Raw genomic sequence first — 21,774 nt, 5'->3', positions numbered from 1 at the left:
TAAGCATCTTTTTGCTTCCCACTGTTGATGAGCAATTCGGGGATGGCGACTGCACCTTTCAACACCATAGAGCAACTGTCCGTAAGGCACGGCTTATGGCGGAGTGGTTACACGACAATAACATCCCTGTAGTGGACTGGCCTGCACAGAGTGCTGACCTGAATCCTACAGCACACTTTTGGAATGTTTTGGAATGCCGACTTCGTGCCAGGCCTCACGAGTTCCTAGATAACAGGACGCAGCATGTCATTCTCAATGGAGAGAAGTCTTCCGAAGTAAGAGTGATTTCAGGTGTGCTGCAGGGGAGTGTCATAGGACCGTTGCTATTCACAATACACATAAATGACCTTGTGGATGACATTGGAAGTTCACTGAGGCTTTTTGCGGATGATGCTGTGGTGTATCGAGAGGTTGTAACAATGGAAAATTGTACTGAAATGCAGGAGGATATGCAACGAATTGACGCATGGTGCAAGGAATGGCAATTGAATCTCATTGTGGACAACTGTAATGTGCTGCGAATACACAGAAAGATAGATCCTTTATCATTTAGCTACAATATAGCATTTAATTCCATAAATTATCTGTGAGTATGCATTAGGAGTGATTTAAAATGGAATGATCATATAATGTTGATCGTCGGTAAAGCAGATGCCAGACAGATTCATTCGAAGAATCCTAAGGAAATGCAATCCGAAAACAAAGGAAGTAGGTTACAGTACGCTTGTTCGCCCACTGCTTGAATACTGCTCGGCAGTGTGGGATCCATACCAGATAGGGTTGATAGAAGAGATAGAGAAGATCCAACGGAGAGCAGCGTGCTTCATTACAGGATCATTTAATAATCGCGAAAGCGTTACGGAGATGATAAACTCCAGTGGAAGACTCTGCTGGAGAGACGCTCAGTAGCTCGGTACGGGCTTTTGTCAAAGTTTCGAGAACATACCTTCACCCAAGAGTCAAGCAGTATATTGGTCCCTTCTACATATATCTCGCGAAGAGACCATGAGGATAAAATCAGAGAGATTAGAGCCCACACAGAGGCATACCGACAATCCTTCTTTCCACGAACAATACGAGACTGGAATAGAAGGGAGAACCGATAGAGGTACTCAAGGTACCCTCCGCCACACACCGTCAGGTGGCTTGCGGAGTATGGATGTAGATGTAGATGCAGACCGACATCAATAGCTCTCCTCAGTGCAGCAATCTGTGAAGAATGGGCTGCCATTCCCCAAGAAACCTTTCAGCACCTGATTAAACGTATGGCTCCGAGAGAGGAAGCGGTCATCAAGCCTAAGGTTGGGGCAACACCATACTGAATTCCAGCATTACCGATAGAGGGCGCCACGAACTTTTAAGCCATTTTCAGACAGGTGTCCGGATACTTCTGATCACAGTGTATCAAGTACCCCTTCACATTGAGCCTGATCAGGGTAGCTACCGGCCTGCAGATACAAGTCTGAGTGAGTGAGTGAGTGAGTGAGTGAGTGAGTGAGTGAGTGAGTGAGTGAGTGAGTGAGTGAGTGAGTGAGTGAGTGAGTGAGTGAGTGAGTGAGTGAGTGAGTGAGTGAGTGAGTGAGTGAGTGAGTGAGTGAGTGAGTGAGTGAGTGAGTGAGTGAGTGAGTGAGTGAGTGAGTGAGTGAGTGAGGAGAGAGAGTGAGTGAGTGAGTGAGTAGAGTGAGGAGAGTGAGTGAGTGAGTGAGGAGAGTGAGTGAGTGAGTGAGTGAGTGAGTGAGTGAGTGAGTGAGGAGAGTGAGTGAGTGAGTGAGTGAGTGAGGAGAGTGAGTGAGTGAGTGAGTGAGTGAGTGAGTGAGGAGAGTGAGTGAGTGAGTGAGTGAGTGAGTGAGGAGAGTGAGTGAGTGAGTGAGGAGAGTGAGTGAGTGAGTAGAGTGAGTGAGTGAGGAGAGTGAGTGAGTGAGTGAGTGAGTAGAGTGAGTGAGTGAGTGAGTGAGTGAGTAGAGTGAGTGAGTGAGTGAGTGAGTGAGTGAGGAGAGTGAGTGAGTGAGTGAGTGAGGAGAGTGAGTGAGTGAGTGAGTGAGGAGAGTGAGTGAGTGAGTGAGTGAGGAGAGTGAGTGAGTGAGTGAGTGAGGAGAGTGAGTGAGTGAGTGAGTGAGGAGAGTGAGTGAGTGAGTGAGTGAGGAGAGTGAGTGAGTGAGTGAGTGAGGAGAGTGAGTGAGTGAGTGAGTGAGTGAGGAGAGTGAGTGAGTGAGTGAGTGAGTGAGGAGAGTGAGTGAGTGAGTGAGTGAGGAGAGTGAGTGAGTGAGTGAGTGAGGAGAGTGAGTGAGTGAGTGAGTGAGGAGAGTGAGTGAGTGAGTGAGTGAGTGAGTGAGGAGAGTGAGTGAGTGAGTGAGTGAGTGAGTGAGTGAGGAGAGTGAGTGAGTGAGTGAGTGAGGAGAGTGAGTGAGTGAGTGAGTGAGGAGAGTGAGTGAGTGAGTGAGTGAGGAGAGTGAGTGAGTGAGTGAGTGAGGAGAGTGAGTGAGTGAGTGAGTGAGGAGAGTGAGTGAGTGAGTGAGTGAGGAGAGTGAGTGAGTGAGTGAGTGAGGAGAGTGAGTGAGTGAGTGAGTGAGGAGAGTGAGTGAGTGAGTGAGTGAGGAGAGTGAGTGAGTGAGTGAGTGAGTGAGGAGAGTGAGTGAGTGAGTGAGTGAGTGAGGAGAGTGAGTGAGTGAGTGAGTGAGGAGAGTGAGTGAGTGAGTGAGTGAGTGAGGAGAGTGAGTGAGTGAGTGGGTGAGGAGAGTGAGTGAGTGAGTGGGTGAGGAGAGTGAGTGAGTGAGTGGGTGAGGAGAGTGAGTGAATGAGTGGGTGAGGAGAGTGAGTGAGTGAGTGGGTGAGTGGGTGAGGAGAGTGAGTGAGTGAGTGGGTGAGGAGAGTGAGTGAGTGAGTGAGGAGAGTGAGTGAGTGAGTGAGGAGAGTGAGTGAGTGAGTGAGTGAGGAGAGTGAGTGAGTGAGTGAGTGAGGAGAGTGAGTGAGTGAGTGAGTGAGGAGAGTGAGTGAGTGAGTGAGTGAGGAGAGTGAGTGAGTGAGTGAGTGAGGAGAGTGAGTGAGTGAGTGAGTGAGGAGAGTGAGTGAGTGAGTGAGTGAGGAGAGTGAGTGAGTGAGTGAGTGAGGAGAGTGAGTGAGTGAGTGAGTGAGGAGAGTGAGTGAGTGAGTGAGTGAGGAGAGTGAGTGAGTGAGTGAGTGAGGAGAGTGAGTGAGTGAGTGAGTGAGGAGAGTGAGTGAGTGAGTGAGTGAGGAGAGTGAGTGAGTGAGTGAGTGAGGAGAGTGAGTGAGTGAGTGAGTGAGGAGAGTGAGTGAGTGAGTGAGTGAGGAGAGTGAGTGAGTGAGGAGAGTGAGTGAGTGAGGAGAGTGAGTGAGTGAGGAGAGTGAGTGAGTGAGGAGAGTGAGTGAGTGAGGAGAGTGAGTGAGTGAGGAGAGTGAGTGAGTGAGGAGAGTGAGTGAGTGAGGAGAGTGAGTGAGTGAGGAGAGTGAGTGAGTGAGGAGAGTGAGTGAGTGAGGAGAGTGAGTGAGTGAGGAGAGTGAGTGAGTGAGGAGAGTGAGTGAGTGAGGAGAGTGAGTGAGTGAGGAGAGTGAGTGAGTGAGGAGAGTGAGTGAGTGAGGAGAGTGAGTGAGTGAGGAGAGTGAGTGAGTGAGGAGAGTGAGTGAGTGAGGAGAGTGAGTGAGTGAGGAGAGTGAGTGAGTGAGGAGAGTGAGTGAGTGAGGAGAGTGAGTGAGTGAGGAGAGTGAGTGAGTGAGGAGAGTGAGTGAGTGAGGAGAGTGAGTGAGTGAGGAGAGTGAGTGAGTGAGGAGAGTGAGTGAGTGAGGAGAGTGAGTGAGTGAGTGAGGGAGTGAGTGAGTGAGGAGAGTGAGTGAGTGAGGAGAGTGAGTGAGTGAGGAGAGTGAGTGAGTGAGGAGAGTGAGTGAGTGAGGAGAGTGAGTGAGTGAGGAGAGTGAGTGAGTGAGGAGAGTGAGTGAGTGAGGAGAGTGAGTGAGTGAGGAGAGTGAGTGAGTGAGGAGAGTGAGTGAGTGAGGAGAGTGAGTGAGTGAGGAGAGTGAGTGAGTGAGGAGAGTGAGTGAGTGAGGAGAGTGAGTGAGTGAGGAGAGTGAGTGAGTGAGGAGAGTGAGTGAGGAGAGTGAGTGAGGAGAGTGAGTGAGGAGAGTGAGTGAGGAGAGTGAGTGAGGAGAGTGAGTGAGGAGAGTGAGTGAGGAGAGTGAGTGAGGAGAGTGAGTGAGGAGAGTGAGTGAGGAGAGTGAGTGAGGAGAGTGAGTGAGGAGAGTGAGTGAGGAGAGTGAGTTAAAAGAACGTGGTTGTACGAGCCCACTTATGACGTTACACACGCACCCCCCTCTGCCCTGGATGCAAGTACTAAATCGGCTGCGAAGCGTGCCAACAAGCCATCGCACCCTGTGCCCAGGCAAGCTCGCCCATGGCTGTTAAAACTACTCCTCAGTATCATGGACAGTACGTCCGAGCCAGAGTGTATTGGGTACATATGATGTGTTTCTGGAAACTAAGGTGACTTTACACTTTTATGAAAAAATGTTTATTTATTCATCAGTATTCATGATATTCAATCCGGTAATGTTTGAATACTCCATTAGTAGTGTAGCGCTTGACACAGTCACGTTGATTAAATATTTGGGCGTAACATTGCAGAGCGATATGAAATGGGACGAGCATGTAATGGCAGTTGTGGGGAAGGCGGATAGTCGTCTTCCGTTCATTAGTAGAATTTTGGGAAGGTGTGGTTCATCTGTAAAGGAGACAGCTTACAAAACACTAATACGACCTATTCTCGAGTACTGCTCGAGCGTTTGGGATCCCTGTCAGGTCGGATTGAGGGAGGACATAGAAGCAATTCAGAGGCGTGCTGCTAGATTTGTTACTAATAGGTTTGATCATCACGTGAGTGTTACGGAAATGCTTCAGGAACCTGGGGTGGGAGTCTCTGAAAGAAAGCAGGTGTTCTTTTTCGTGAATCGTTACCGAGGAAATTTAGAGCACCAGCATTTGAGGCTGACCGCAGTACAATTTTACTGCCGCCAACTTACATTTCGCGGAAAGACCACAAAGATGTGAGAGATTAGGACTCGTACAGAGGCATATAGGCAGTCATTTTCCCTCGTTCTGTTTGGGAGTCGAACAGGGAGAGAAGATGCTAGTTGAGGTACGAGGTACCCTCCGCCACGCATCGTATGGTGGATTCCCGAGTATGTATGTAGATGTAGCATCACATTCCCTCTCGACCCACGAAGTTGCACTTCGCTTTTTCCTCCACTTATAGGTGCTTCGACTTTCTCACCAGGCAGTGTAGTACATTTCATTACTAAAGGTACCATGAGAAAATACGTAATTAATCATTTATAGATCAGAATATGAAGGCATTGTAATAGGAATGTTCAATTTTAGTATTCCTCATGCAGGATGTAGTGACATGTACGAATAAAGGAAGGATGTCATTCAAAATAAAAACGAGCGTTTTAGCACGCCTAAGGACGTAGCTTCTAGTGAGTTGCGGACATAAGGAACTACCGTATTTGTACAGTTTGGTTTCATTTTGAATTCTAACATCACTCGTTTATCTCAAATCGTGGCGCAGTTTAGGACGCGATATTTAGAAGCATGGAGGGCTCAGACTACGGCACCGTATAGGGGAAGAGGGGGGGGGGGGTTGAGTGGGGAAGGAAGGCCAAATATTTCGGTTCCTTGTTTACACAGTCCTTGAGCGACGTATCTTTACAGTGGGTTACCCTCGAATGCAACATTCTGTTTCCTGGCTCCTGCAGCCTCTACACAGCCGCGAAGCCGAAACTACGCTATTGTCAGGGGTCTGGTATTCCGGCAGGCTAGAGCTGTGGCCATTTCACGAATTGACCGGCAGCCATCTGAACTGCGCCGTGTGGTTTGGATGTACCCACACGTGGGCCCGTTTTTTACATTTGCCTGTGTTATGTGTAGCGCAATCAGTGCACATGCACGACACGAATCATCGGCCATTATGAGAAACGTGCCATTAGTGAAATCAGAAACGGCAGGTAATGTCTGTAGCACTGGCTTTGCTTAGCTTTCGCAGTTGTGTGGTACATACCGTGCGATCAAAACGTCAGTATAAATTTGAAAACTGAATAAATCACGGAATAATGTAGATAGAGAGGTACAAATTGACACACATGCTTGGAATGACATGGGGTTTTATTAGAACCAAAAAAAATACTTAAGTTCAAGAAATGTCCGACAGATGGCGCTTCATCTGATCAGAATAGTAATAATTAGCATAACAAAGGAACACAAAGCAAAGATGATGTTCTTTACAGGAAGTGCTCAATATGTCCACCATCATTCCTCAACAATAGCTGTGGTCGAGGAATAATGTTGTGAACAGCACTGTAAAGCGTGTCCGGAGTTACGGTGAGGCATTGGCGTCGGATGTTGTCTTTCAGCATGCCCTAGAGATGTCGGTCGATCACGATACACTCGCGACTTGAGGTAACCCCAAAGCCAATAATCGCACGGACTGAGGTCTGGGGACCTGGGAGGCCAGGCATGACGAAAAGTGGCGGCTGAGCACACGATCATCACCAAACGACGCGCGCAAGAGATCTTTCACACGTCTAGCAATATGGGGTGGTTCTAATAAAATCCCATGTCATTCCAAGCATGTGTGTGAATTTTTACCTCCCTATCTACATTATTCCGTAGTTTATTAAGTTTTCAAATTTATACTGACTTTTTGGTCACCCGGTATTTACGTGCTGCTGCAGTCGTGTGTATACGTAAATACTGCAGAATTCACGGGTAAGTGCTTGTCAGGCGCTATAAAGCAACACTTTGCCCGTTTCATTAGCGTTACACTTTCGAATAGCAGGTGGGAAAAATTTAAATGTTTCGAAGAAAGCTTTCATTTCTATTATAATACGACGATAGGTGGGTGTCAACATAATCTTTTCACATTCTGAAGGCCGCGCTGGGTAGCCGTGCGGTCTAGGGCGCCTTTTCACGGTTCGCGCTGCTGCCACCGTCGAAGGTTCGAATCCTCCCTCGTGTGTGTGTGTGTGTGTGTGTGTGTGTGTGTGTGTGTGTGTGTGTGTGTGTGTGTGTGTGTGTGGGTTTTGTCTTTAGTGTACGCTGCGTTAGGTAGTGTGTAAGCTTAGGGACCGATGACCTCAGCAGTTTGGTCCCATAGGACTTGCCACAAATTTCCAATTTCCATTCTGAAGAAAACTTCCGCGACTGAAATTCCGTGAAAAGATCTCGCCGCAACGGAAAAAGCTTTTTGTTTGAATCTTAGCCATGCCAACATGTGTATCAGATCCGTGACACTTTCTCCCCTATTTCGCAGCAATACAAAACGAGTTGCCCTTATCTGAACTTTTCCCGTGCCCTTCGTCAATCCTATCTCGTAAGGACCTCACACGGGGCTCCACAATACTTGCATGACCAGAATGACGAATGTAGTCCGTCTCTCTAGTACATTTCTTGCATATGCTGCGAGTTCTGTGTATAAAATGCAGTCTCTTGTTTGCCTTCCCTGAAAACACTTCCTGCGTGCTGCTTCCAATTTACGTTGTTTCTAACTGTAATCCTTAGGTATGTCATTAAACCTATAGCCTTTGAATATGTTTGATTCATCGTATAACTCAAATGTCACAACTTCTTAAGTACTCTCGTAGATGAAGTCACATTTTACTGTCGTTCAAGGTCGGGTCAATTGCCACTTCTCGCACCATGCAAGTAACTTATCTGAATTTTTTAATTCGTTTTTACTTCCAGGCAACTGTACTTGACTAAAAGAGGATAATCTGCGAACAATGGGACCGAGGTGTTCAAATTGTCAGTATGTAGCCATAGTGCCAAAGAAGTTAGTCCTGCGATTTTACCTCTTCATCACACTTTTTATCATTGTTTTTCAACACTGTGGAATTCAAAAACGAATGCATGCCAAGCCAAAGCTGAACAACTACAAAACGCTCTATCTGCTGTAAGTGCTCAAGTGAAAAGTGCACATTCTTTGGAAGTTGGCTGAAAGACCATCACCCAGCAGAACATAATGGAGCACCTGCTGATACAAACCAAACACAGCAGAACACATCCAGAATGCACCCTGAATTGAAACTGGATATACCAGAATGAAACCCTAAACACCAATCATGACAGTAACTTACCAGAACACAAAACAGATTCGAGCCAAACACACCAGGCGGGCAGACCCGACACGAGCCAACCACACCAGACGGCATCCCGGACATGGACTGAACATATCAGAATGCAACACTAAGGTCATCTGTTTTATTTTCCTGTTCCCCTGCAGACTACACTGGACAGAATGCTTGTTTTTGGTGTTCACTCCAGTACGAAATTGAGTTTTAGGCTGCTAACTGCTGGACATATATGAAACGGGGCACAACGTCTCGACGCTAAAACGGGGCACAACGTCTCGACGCTAAAACGGGGCACAACGTCTCGACGCTAAAACGGGGCACAACGTCTCGACGCTAAAACGGGGCACAACGTCTCGACGCTAAAACGGGGCACAACGTCTCGACGCTAAAACGGGGCACAACGTCTCGACGCTAAAACGGGGCACAACGTCTCGACGCTAAAACGGGGCACAACGTCTCGACGCTAAAACGGGGCACAACGTCTCGACGCTAAAACGGGGCACAACGTCTCGACGCTAAAACGGGGCACAACGTCTCGACGCTAAAACGGGGCACAACGTCTCGACGCTAAAACGGGGCACAACGTCTCGACGCTAAAACGGGGCACAACGTCTCGACGCTAAAACGGGGCACAACGTCTCGACGCTAAAACGGGGCACAACGTCTCGACGCTAAAACGGGGCACAACGTCTCGACGCTAAAACGGGGCACAACGTCTCGACGCTAAAACGGGGCACAACGTCTCGACGCTAAAACGGGGCACAACGTCTCGACGCTAAAACGGGGCACAACGTCTCGACGCTAAAACGGGGCACAACGTCTCGACGCTAAAACGGGGCACAACGTCTCGACGCTAAAACGGGGCACAACGTCTCGACGCTAAAACGGGGCACAACGTCTCGACGCTAAAACGGGGCACAACGTCTCGACGCTAAAACGGGGCACAACGTCTCGACGCTAAAACGGGGCACAACGTCTCGACGCTAAAACGGGGCACAACGTCTCGACGCTAAAACGGGGCACAACGTCTCGACGCTAAAACGGGGCACAACGTCTCGACGCTAAAACGGGGCACAACGTCTCGACGCTAAAACGGGGCACAACGTCTCGACGCTAAAACGGGGCACAACGTCTCGACGCTAAAACGGGGCACAACGTCTCGACGCTAAAACGGGGCACAACGTCTCGACGCTAAAACGGGGCACAACGTCTCGACGCTAAAACGGGGCACAACGTCTCGACGCTAAAACGGGGCACAACGTCTCGACGCTAAAACGGGGCACAACGTCTCGACGCTAAAACGGGGCACAACGTCTCGACGCTAAAACGGGGCACAACGTCTCGACGCTAAAACGGGGCACAACGTCTCGACGCTAAAACGGGGCACAACGTCTCGACGCTAAAACGGGGCACAACGTCTCGACGCTAAAACGGGGCACAACGTCTCGACGCTAAAACGGGGCACAACGTCTCGACGCTAAAACGGGGCACAACGTCTCGACGCTAAAACGGGGCACAACGTCTCGACGCTAAAACGGGGCACAACGTCTCGACGCTAAAACGGGGCACAACGTCTCGACGCTAAAACGGGGCACAACGTCTCGACGCTAAAACGGGGCACAACGTCTCGACGCTAAAACGGGGCACAACGTCTCGACGCTAAAACGGGGCACAACGTCTCGACGCTAAAACGGGGCACAACGTCTCGACGCTAAAACGGGGCACAACGTCTCGACGCTAAAACGGGGCACAACGTCTCGACGCTAAAACGGGGCACAACGTCTCGACGCTAAAACGGGGCACAACGTCTCGACGCTAAAACGGGGCACAACGTCTCGACGCTAAAACGGGGCACAACGTCTCGACGCTAAAACGGGGCACAACGTCTCGACGCTAAAACGGGGCACAACGTCTCGACGCTAAAACGGGGCACAACGTCTCGACGCTAAAACGGGGCACAACGTCTCGACGCTAAAACGGGGCACAACGTCTCGACGCTAAAACGGGGCACAACGTCTCGACGCTAAAACGGGGCACAACGTCTCGACGCTAAAACGGGGCACAACGTCTCGACGCTAAAACGGGGCACAACGTCTCGACGCTAAAACGGGGCACAACGTCTCGACGCTAAAACGGGGCACAACGTCTCGACGCTAAAACGGGGCACAACGTCTCGACGCTAAAACGGGGCACAACGTCTCGACGCTAAAACGGGGCACAACGTCTCGACGCTAAAACGGGGCACAACGTCTCGACGCTAAAACGGGGCACAACGTCTCGACGCTAAAACGGGGCACAACGTCTCGACGCTAAAACGGGGCACAACGTCTCGACGCTAAAACGGGGCACAACGTCTCGACGCTAAAACGGGGCACAACGTCTCGACGCTAAAACGGGGCACAACGTCTCGACGCTAAAACGGGGCACAACGTCTCGACGCTAAAACGGGGCACAACGTCTCGACGCTAAAACGGGGCACAACGTCTCGACGCTAAAACGGGGCACAACGTCTCGACGCTAAAACGGGGCACAACGTCTCGACGCTAAAACGGGGCACAACGTCTCGACGCTAAAACGGGGCACAACGTCTCGACGCTAAAACGGGGCACAACGTCTCGACGCTAAAACGGGGCACAACGTCTCGACGCTAAAACGGGGCACAACGTCTCGACGCTAAAACGGGGCACAACGTCTCGACGCTAAAACGGGGCACAACGTCTCGACGCTAAAACGGGGCACAACGTCTCGACGCTAAAACGGGGCACAACGTCTCGACGCTAAAACGGGGCACAACGTCTCGACGCTAAAACGGGGCACAACGTCTCGACGCTAAAACGGGGCACAACGTCTCGACGCTAAAACGGGGCACAACGTCTCGACGCTAAAACGGGGCACAACGTCTCGACGCTAAAACGGGGCACAACGTCTCGACGCTAAAACGGGGCACAACGTCTCGACGCTAAAACGGGGCACAACGTCTCGACGCTAAAACGGGGCACAACGTCTCGACGCTAAAACGGGGCACAACGTCTCGACGCTAAAACGGGGCACAACGTCTCGACGCTAAAACGGGGCACAACGTCTCGACGCTAAAACGGGGCACAACGTCTCGACGCTAAAACGGGGCACAACGTCTCGACGCTAAAACGGGGCACAACGTCTCGACGCTAAAACGGGGCACAACGTCTCGACGCTAAAACGGGGCACAACGTCTCGACGCTAAAACGGGGCACAACGTCTCGACGCTAAAACGGGGCACAACGTCTCGACGCTAAAACGGGGCACAACGTCTCGACGCTAAAACGGGGCACAACGTCTCGACGCTAAAACGGGGCACAACGTCTCGACGCTAAAACGGGGCACAACGTCTCGACGCTAAAACGGGGCACAACGTCTCGACGCTAAAACGGGGCACAACGTCTCGACGCTAAAACGGGGCACAACGTCTCGACGCTAAAACGGGGCACAACGTCTCGACGCTAAAACGGGGCACAACGTCTCGACGCTAAAACGGGGCACAACGTCTCGACGCTAAAACGGGGCACAACGTCTCGACGCTAAAACGGGGCACAACGTCTCGACGCTAAAACGGGGCACAACGTCTCGACGCTAAAACGGGGCACAACGTCTCGACGCTAAAACGGGGCACAACGTCTCGACGCTAAAACGGGGCACAACGTCTCGACGCTAAAACGGGGCACAACGTCTCGACGCTAAAACGGGGCACAACGTCTCGACGCTAAAACGGGGCACAACGTCTCGACGCTAAAACGGGGCACAACGTCTCGACGCTAAAACGGGGCACAACGTCTCGACGCTAAAACGGGGCACAACGTCTCGACGCTAAAACGGGGCACAACGTCTCGACGCTAAAACGGGGCACAACGTCTCGACGCTAAAACGGGGCACAACGTCTCGACGCTAAAACGGGGCACAACGTCTCAACACTAAAACGGGGCACAACGTCTCAACACTAAAACGGGGCACAACGTCTCAACACTAAAACGGGGCACAACGTCTCAACACTAAAACGGGGCACAACGTCTCAACGCTAAAATGGTTCCACATGCAGGACCACGTAGGGGGCGAACAGTGGGAGCTAGCTGGATGACTCAGGGTGGGGGGAAACAGTTCTCACCCAGACCACGAGAACGCGCTCGCCTCGCCTCGGACAGTCCGGCTCGTGCCCGCCGTGGAGGTCCAGCTGCAGCTGGCGGCGCCGCTCCTGGTGCTGTTGGTGGTGGTGTTGGTGCTGATGGTGGTGCTGGTGGTTCTGGGCGCCGTGGCGGCGGCCCGGCGTGCCGCACAGCAGCTGGGACAGCCCCGGCGGCGCCGTGCGGCTGGTCCGCGGCGACTGCCCCGGCCGCTCCCGCGTCGCCGACGGAGTCCTCGCCTGCGCCACTTTGTCCCGAAGATGACGCCCGCGCGCCGCGGCAGAAACTTCACCGCCGCTCACCACTCGTCTCTCTCAGCGAGACACCAGTCAAGTTTAAGCGTCTCTGCCGCAGACAACGGTGGCACACGGACACGCACGATTTATCTCTTCTCCCACCGCCATAGTTTGTAAGCACACTAAGGCCACTAACCGTTTGCAACAAGTGCTTTGTACGTAACTAACGTATTACACCCCTGACACTACTATGGCTAGTACTTGCTTAGTTAAAGTCAAAACCACTCTTCTTTGGTTCCTAGAATTTTCGGACTGCATCTAGTTCAGCAACAGCTCCCTCAGATATAGCAGACCTGAGATGTGCTGGACATCTGAAGGTGTTAAGAATGAAGGCAGCGAGAATCCGACACGACCTGCACAGGGAAACGTTCAGTGGTAGCAACTGTGATAAGCATTTGCAGAACTGGAAGGACATGCACTACCGGAAGGCAAAGGAAATGAAGTAAAACTTGACCCCTGTTCTCATGCGTGTAGCTGCGTTAGCAACGCCACGCATTGGTCACGTCTCGAAGCTAACTTCATTTTCAGCAATCATCGTGATTTAAAAAGACTAAGAATCTACATTAGCTCGAGGAAATCTTGCAAATACGTGCATACAAAAAAGTCGTAGTAGTGGAATAACTGCATTGGGTTTTGCAGGGTGGACAAAATAGACGTGGCGCAGAAAATATTGCACGCAGCACTTCCATCTTCCACTCCCAGGCCAGATGATGTAAGTTCGTTTCCCTAAGCAAACATGCATGAAGTATTTCCTGGACCACTTGTATTTGGGCCTCCCTATATCTCGGTGGTACTCAACATGGTCCATACCGCCCACTACTGTCCGTTTCACTTCCCATTGTAGACGGCAGGGGTTTTAAAAGAGAGAGAGAGAGAGAGAGAGAGAGACCGCACACACACACACACACACACACACACACACAAAAACACACACACACACACACACACACACACACACACACACACACACACACACACACACACACACGAAAACACATCTTGCACCGAGATGGCCGACTGACTGCTTTGAGCGCCCTTGAAGGACCACGTGTGAATCCGGTCGGAACTAACGGCCTATCTGTCGACGCACTTAGCACCACAGCCAATCTACCGGCAGTGTGTCGCCCTACTCCACATTGCACAGAGTCTTAGGAAACAGACATCGCCAGGGGGCGGAGAGAGGTTGGCGGTGGAGCGTAAGCTAGTTTCACTCTGTTTACTGCGAAGCTAGGTCAAAATACATACGCCTGCACACCACATCTCCTGATTTCTATGAACTATCATGCCTACATCGAGTATTACAGAAAAAATGTGAGTGGACCTTCAAAATTCATATATATATATATATATATATATATATATATATATATATATATATATATACCCTAGCCGAGCCTCAGGTACAGGGCGGGTCGCATGTGGTGGATAGCGAACGATCTATCAGATATGGTGGACAGCTGCGAATAAGGGGAAACCCAAATAAGCAGTCCCGGACCGAGGCGGCAGCATCACGAGGGTGTGGGAGGGTGACTTTTCGCAAGGGTCACACTCATTCAAAAACCACAGAACCCGAAGACGCTGCTGTGTCATGGCGAGTAAGTGCCGCCATTACAATAAGCACTGTCAACACCCAAATCCAGGACGCGTCTGAAGTGGGAACCATCGGCATCCTGGTCAGCGTCTGTTCATACAATGTGCGGCTGGTCATAATGCGCCAGCAACTAACAATCCCTGGTTCTAAACACCCAGTGGAAACACTGGACCAACTTGATTACAAGCAAGTATGACTCGTGCAAGTAATAACAACATTACCCCAGGTGGTAACCAATCCACCCGTCAACAGATGGCAACCAGGAATTCGGATTCTGAGGAACCTGGAGTTACACGATTACATCAGAGAAAGTCAAACACCTACATACATTGGAACCTTTAACATAAATACATTAATCCAACCAGGAAAACTTCTAAACCTTACAACAGAACTTGAAAAGCGAAAGATAGTAATACTAGCTTTACAGGAGACACGTTTTACAGATGAAGAAACATCAGATCATGGCAACTATCGCATCTTTAAGAGCAAGACGGATAAACGAATCGGAAGAGGAGCCCCCCCATCTCGGGATGGCGTTTATCATACACAAGAGCGTGCTCAGCTCCATTAAGGAAGTTACTCCCGTAAATAATAGGATAATGACGATGCGCTTACAATGTGCCAACATAACACACACAATTGTTAATGTTCATGCTCCCACATACGGAGACAACAAGAAATACCCCATAGAAACAGAAAAGTTCTGGGAAAATTTGGAGAATATAATGGCCAAGATTCCAAAAGATGATACAAACGTTCTACTCGGCGATTTTAATGCCCAAATTGGTAGAGAGAAAATCCACCAAAAAACCGTAGGCAAATATCCTGCACATAAATTTACCAATAAAAATGGTACAAGGCTCGTCGAACTATGTAAGCAGAATAACCTGAAGATAATGTCAACATCTCTAAGAAAATGTCCAAGAAAACAAAAGACATGGAGATCTCCTATACAACAAATTGGCGAGTTTCAAATACATCATGTGGCGATTTCATATGCAGTACAAAAAAGAAATTTACGACGTCCAAGTACGCAGAGGAGCAAACATTGATTCAGACCATTACCTAACTAGAATTAAAATCAAGTTTACAGCACGAAGAAGTCATCAGAAGAAAACAGAAATACAGAAATATGACACCAAGAAGATTAAAGAATCTAAAGTAAAAGAAGAATGGGAGAAGGAAAAGGCAAACACATGGGAAGAATTTCATTCTAAAATCACGCGAATAGCTAAGGAAACTATTACCTTGAAAAAGATATTCAAACACCCTTGGTGGGATTCAGACTGTGAAAATGCATTGGAAAGGAGAAAAAAGGCATTTCAAGAATATAACAGTAAAAAATCACCCGAAAGTCTACATTTATTTAACGAGGTTAGAAAACAGGTTTCAAAATCTATTAGGCAAGCAAAAAGGAAGGACACAAAGGCACAACTGGATGGAAGGACACAAAGGCACAACTGGATGTCATAGAAGAAAATTTCCAAACCAATAACACAAGAGACTTCTACAGAACTTTCGCAGATAAAATACGAGGATATATCCCTCAAAATTTTTGTTTCAGAAAACCAGATGGTAAATTAGCCTTAACAAACCAGGAAAACTGTCAAGTATTGGCTCAATATTTTTCTAACCTACTAAATTGCCCAGAACCTAGTTTAAGGTTTCCCAAAGAAATCTGTGCCAACGCTCAACCGGATTCATTACCACCAACACAGGAAGAAATCAAATGTCACATTAAAAACTTAAAAAATAATAGAACATCTGGCGAAGATGGCATTGTTGCAGAGCTATTAAAAAACCTAGGACCAAAGACGTTGCAAGAGCTCACAAAAATAATAACAAAAATATGGGAAACAGAAAAATTACCAGAGGATTGGAAATGTGCCCTTATTCACCCGTTACATAAAAAAGGAGACAAAACAAATGTCTAACTACAGGGGAATCTCACTTTTACAAGTCACCTACAAAATTCTCTCAACATGCCTGCTGAAAAGAACACAAGAGCAGCTGGAACGCCAAATTGGTGATTATCAAGCAGGCTTCCGCCCCGGTCGCTCATGCATAGAACAAATATTTAATTTAAAGACAATATTAAAACGCAAAGCAATTAGAAATGCCCCCATAATTTGTACATTTGTAGATTTTAAGAAAGCCTATGACTCAATTGACCGGCAATCTTTGTTTAACATTTTAGAGGAACTTGCACTTGACTCCAAAACACTAAGGCTTATCAAAGAATCACCGACAGACACTGTATCTAAAGTTAAATTCAGGGGAGAAATCTCTGAACCTTTTCTCATAAAAACTGGAGTACGTCAAGGTGACGGGCTATCTCCACTTCTGTTTAATATAGTCCTGGATAAAGTCATTAAGGAATGGGAAAAAGAATTAAAAAATCAATCCTACTGGAAACCAATCCATCTTGGTAGAACCAAAGTCAACGTGGAGATATCTTGTTTAGCATTCGCGGACGACTTGGCCATACTTGCAGATGATGAAGAAATCGCCACCAAACAAATAGAGATCCTTAAGGAATGCGCGGATAAAGTAGGTTTACAAATTACGTTTCAAAAGACAGAATTTTTCTGTACGAAATTCCATATACACAGTTTGAACACAAAATATGGAAAAATAGAGTAAAACATTTTAAATACCTAGGTGAAATTTTGGAGCCAACCGGAGGAGAGAAAGTTGCACAGAAGATCAGACAACAGAAAATGAAGAGAGCATATGGTATGACACATGAAATATACAATAAAAAATGCATCTCCTCGAACACAAAACTCAGACACTACTGCGCAGTAATTAAGCCAGCAGCACTATATGCTAGTGAAACGCTCACACTCCACACAAAATGTGATTTAGAAAAAATACTAAAAGAAGAACGCAAAATTATGAGAAAGATTTTAGGTCCAAAATTAACAGAAGAAGGATACCGGATACAATCAAGAAGAACCACAGAAACTATATCAAACCTGGCAGCAGACATAAGAAGGCGAAGATTAAAATTTTATGGACATGTCACTAGACTTCCCCGCCACACGACTCACCAACAGAATTCTCACTTACATAGAAAAAGTCAAATCAACAACACCATGGATTAGCCAAGTAAAATTAGATTTGCAAAAAGCAAATATTGAACTTAAAGATGTCAAAGATAGAAAAACTTTTAGAAATAAGGTGGAAAAGTGGATTGTATTGTCGGAGAAGGAAGCACTAAAGAGACCAGGAACAAAATGGACAGAAGAAAGAAAAGAAAACATGGAGAACGAATGAAAGAAGTACGGAAGAAACGACGTCAGAAAGCTTTGCGTGATCCTTCTGGGTCCATTCGCGATAAGTAAGTGTATATATAAACAGACTCAGTCCTGAAGGAGAACGATGGCATATATAAATAATGTAAAGCATTGTACTACATACTTCTATTAAATTGGTAAGAAAAATCACAAAACCTTTTCCGAACGTCAACATATACAGCGCGATTCAAAAGATTTGCAAATATTTTAATGTATTATTCTGGAAGTAAAACTAAAGAAAAAAAGTTCACGTAAACATAGGTGCGAAAATGTTTAGTTACGAAGTTACAGCTGATAAAAGATTTTGCCTGAAATTTAGCAACTTCGGTAATATGAAGCCATTGCAAAACTGTACGAAGTCAAAGTAAAGCACGACTTCCATTTATTATCTTCTAGTTATTGCTCTGGTAAATGTAATAAAACATGTCTCAGACGTGTATGTGCAGTAGTTTTCCAGAGCATCCAGATTACGAACGCTAGATAGACAATCTGTCTCCCGTAACATTCGAAATACTCCACTAATGGTTCGTGCATTTGGAATACTCCAAGTTGGATAACGTACGCGATATTCGTTAACTGCAGCCGTAGCATTACCATCACATTTGGCGTAAATTAACACCATATCGGCGTATTCCTCTGTCGTTAATTTGAAAGGCACCCCTATTTCATAATCTACAACCTACAACAATTACGATGTGGTTTCACTTAAATACACTGTTGTTGTTGTTAAGTTCTTTTACTCAAAAATGCGGAGAACTAACTCGATTCAAGGTTAGGACGTTTTCCGCTAACGGTTGCCGACAATGACATAAACGTTTCTACATTCTCAATGGAAAGTAAACAAATTTACATGTATAATAATCTTTGCTTGTCTGGGTGTTCTGGAAAACTACTGCAGATACACGTCTGGCAAATGTTTTATTGGATTCACCAGACTAGTAACAACAAAATACACTGAAATCGTGCTTTACTTACAGTTTTGCGAAAGCATTCATATTAGCGAAGTTGCAAAATTTCAGGCAAAAATCTCTTATTGGCAGGAAGGCCGTACCTACACATTTGCGGACGTAAGTTTATATGAAATTTTCCTTTAGTTATATTTGTAGAATAACACGTTAAAATATTTTCATATCTTCGTGAATGCCCTTGCATAAAAGAAAATATTTCAGGAGACCAAGACGCGAAGCTACTACACATATCCAAACTGTTTTGCATCACCGCATTTCTCAGAACTGAAGATATACGTTGACTGTGCATATTGTATCACAGACACAGTCCCTTTGACTGTTCAGAGGTGTCACTAAACCCGTCCAAATACGTAAACAACCATGCAAGAGCAGCGCCTATTAGACGGAAGTGGTCCGACAGCCAATCAGTTCCAGTCATTCCACCAGGAAGGAGGTACACAGCAAGTGTTGTCTGTAGTTGAGCCGTGCCTAGACGGTCAATACCGCGGTTACTTTGTGCCAGGAACGGCTCTCAACGAGGGAAGTGTCCAGGCGTCTCGGAGTGAACCAAAGCGATGTTGTTCGGACATGGAGGAGATACAGAGAGACAGGAACTGTCGATGACATGCCTCGCTCAGGCTGCCCGAGGGCTACTACTGCAGTGGGTGACCGCTACCTACGGATTATGGCCCGGAGGAACCCCTGACAGCAATGCCACCGTGTAGAATAACGCTTTTCGTGCAGACACAGGACGTCTTGTTACGACTCAAACTGTGCGCAATAGGCTGCGCGATGCGCAACTTCACTCCCGACGTCCACGGCGAGGTCCATCTTTGCAACCACGACACCGTGCACCGCGCTACAGATGGGTCCAACAACATGCCGAATGGACCGCTCAGGATTGGCATCACGTTCTCTTCACCGACGAGTGTCGCGCATGCCTTCAACCAGACAATCGTCGGAGACCTGTTTGGGGGCAGCCCGGTCAGGCTGAACGCCTTAGACACACTGTCCAGCGAGTGCAGCAAGGTGGAGGTTCCCTGCTGTTTTGGGGTGGCATTATGTGCGGCCGACGTACGCTGCTGGTGGTCACGGAAGGCGCCGTAACGGCTGTACGATACGTGAATGCCATCCTCCGACCGATAGTGCAACCGTATCGGCAGTACATTGACGAGGCATTCCTCTTGGTGGACGGCAATTCGCGCCCCCATCGTGCACATCTTGTGAATGACTTCCTTCAGGATAACGACATCGCTCGACTAGAGTGGCCAGCATGTTATCCAGACGTGAACGCTATCGAACATGCCTGGGATAGACTGAAAAGGGCTGTTTACGGACGACGTGACCCACCAACCACTCTGAGGGATGTACGGCGAATCGCCGTTAAGGATTGGGACTATCTCGACCAACAGTGCCTTGATGAACCTGTGGATAGTTGGTTGGTTGGTTGGTTGGTTGGTTGTTTTGGGGAAGGAGACCAGACTGCGAAGTCATCGGTCTCATCGGATTAGGGAAGGATGGGGAAGGAAGTCGGCCGTGCCCTTTCAGAGGAACCATCCCGGCATTTGCCTGGAGCGATTCAGGGAAATCACGGAAAACCTAAATCAGGATGGCCGGACGCGGGATTGAACCATCGTCCTCCCGAATGCGAGTCCAGTGTCTAACCACTGCGCCACCTTGCTCGGTTTGTGGATAGTATGTCCCGATGAATACAGGCATTCATCAATGCAAGAGGACGTGCTGCCGGGTATTAGAAGTACCGGTGTGTACAGCAATCTGGACCTCCACCTCTGAAGGTCTCCCTGTATGGTGGTACAACGCGCAATGTGTTGTTTTCGTGAGCAATAAAACGGGCGGAAATGTTTATGTTGATCTGTATTCCAATTTTCTGTACAGGTTCCAGAACTCTCGGAAGCGACGTGATGCAGAACGTTTTTTGATGTGTGTACACCGACAAACGTCCTTGTTGGACATTGTCGCTCCACATTTGAGGAATGTCCTGTGCGCCGGTGAAGTTTCGAAGCGTTCCGGCAGATGGCAGAGCCGTAGTACAGCGTCAAAATGGCGTCTACATAAGACTCACGTTACAAGCAGCGTGCTGTTATTGAATTCTTGTGTGCAGAGAATGAGACCATGGTGAACGTACGTGTACGTGTACACGTACGTGTGTACAGTGTATGGCGATGCTGCAGTTGATAGTACAGCTGGGCGATGGATAAAGAAAGTTACGGCCTCAGGAGATGCAGAAATCGGCCACGTTCGGGACGTCCTGTCACAGCCACTGCTCCAGACTTGCTGAATCGTGCGGACCCCATTATTCGCGCCGACCGGCGCATCACAACTCGACAATTGGCTCGATGGTTGTCAGTCAGCATTGGAAGTGCGTCTGCAATGTCACTGAATGCAGGTCCGTCTCGACCAGTTTCAGGCAGAAGAGTGTGTGAACGGAGGTGGAGGCGATGGTATCGTGGGTCGTGTAGGTCCCGGAATGCCGTTGCTCAGAGCGACACACAAAGCTGGGCGCCTTCGGTGGGTCCGACTGCACAGTGATTGAGTGTGGGGCGCGCGTGTAGCGTGTGGACGGAGCGGTCGCCATGTGGCCTCTTTTGGGGCCGCTCATAGTATACGTGACACGTTAAGTGGGAAGGAGGGGTCAACGAAATGTGTGTCACAATGTGGCAAGGGGCGGCAGGGGGGGGGGGGGGGGGGGGGGGGAACGAGACATTAACTTCGTGACGTTACATGAATAAACTTTTTTTTTTTTGTCTTACAATTCTGAACTTCAAGTCTAGCGAAAAACTTTACGAAATCTGTAATTACCATTTACTAAGGTGTAAATTTGTTTGTACCACTTTTCCGTACTCTGCGGCCACGCGGTGTGACTTGTTGACGCCCGCTACGCCCAAACCGTCGCGCGTCGGCAGCCTTTGACGTACGCCGAAAGGTCAATAACGCTTTTTTTAGGATTTCAGAGAAACCGCCACCTCTTTTCGTTGAACTGTTGACACCATTCAGTCGAAACTGGACTTCCGCCGAGTGGTCAGAGCTGTTATTCTCGGTTGTACTACTACGCGATTTGCAAAATTAATCCAGTAAATTTAAAATGAGCAGAAAAGTGATTCAGGTATTATTTACCGCTAAGTTGTGACGATAAAAATAAACAGAACATAGTCGACGAGGGAGTCGGTTCGAGGTCCTTGGAAATCTAATCATTTTATCTTGTACCGTTCATATTATTTCTGGTGTTTTGTAAGTTTTCTAGCACGTTTGATAAAGTGTCTTTTGTGAAAACACATTTTATACTGGAATATATAATTATATTTGAACAAAGAAGCCCTCGGTCACAAATAA

Source organism: Schistocerca americana, chromosome 11 (genome assembly GCF_021461395.2).
Source record: "Schistocerca americana isolate TAMUIC-IGC-003095 chromosome 11, iqSchAmer2.1, whole genome shotgun sequence".
Lineage (NCBI taxonomy): Eukaryota > Metazoa > Arthropoda > Insecta > Orthoptera > Acrididae > Schistocerca > Schistocerca americana.
The sequence above is the reverse complement of the archived record's forward strand: the minus strand, read 5'-3'. Positions refer to the sequence as shown.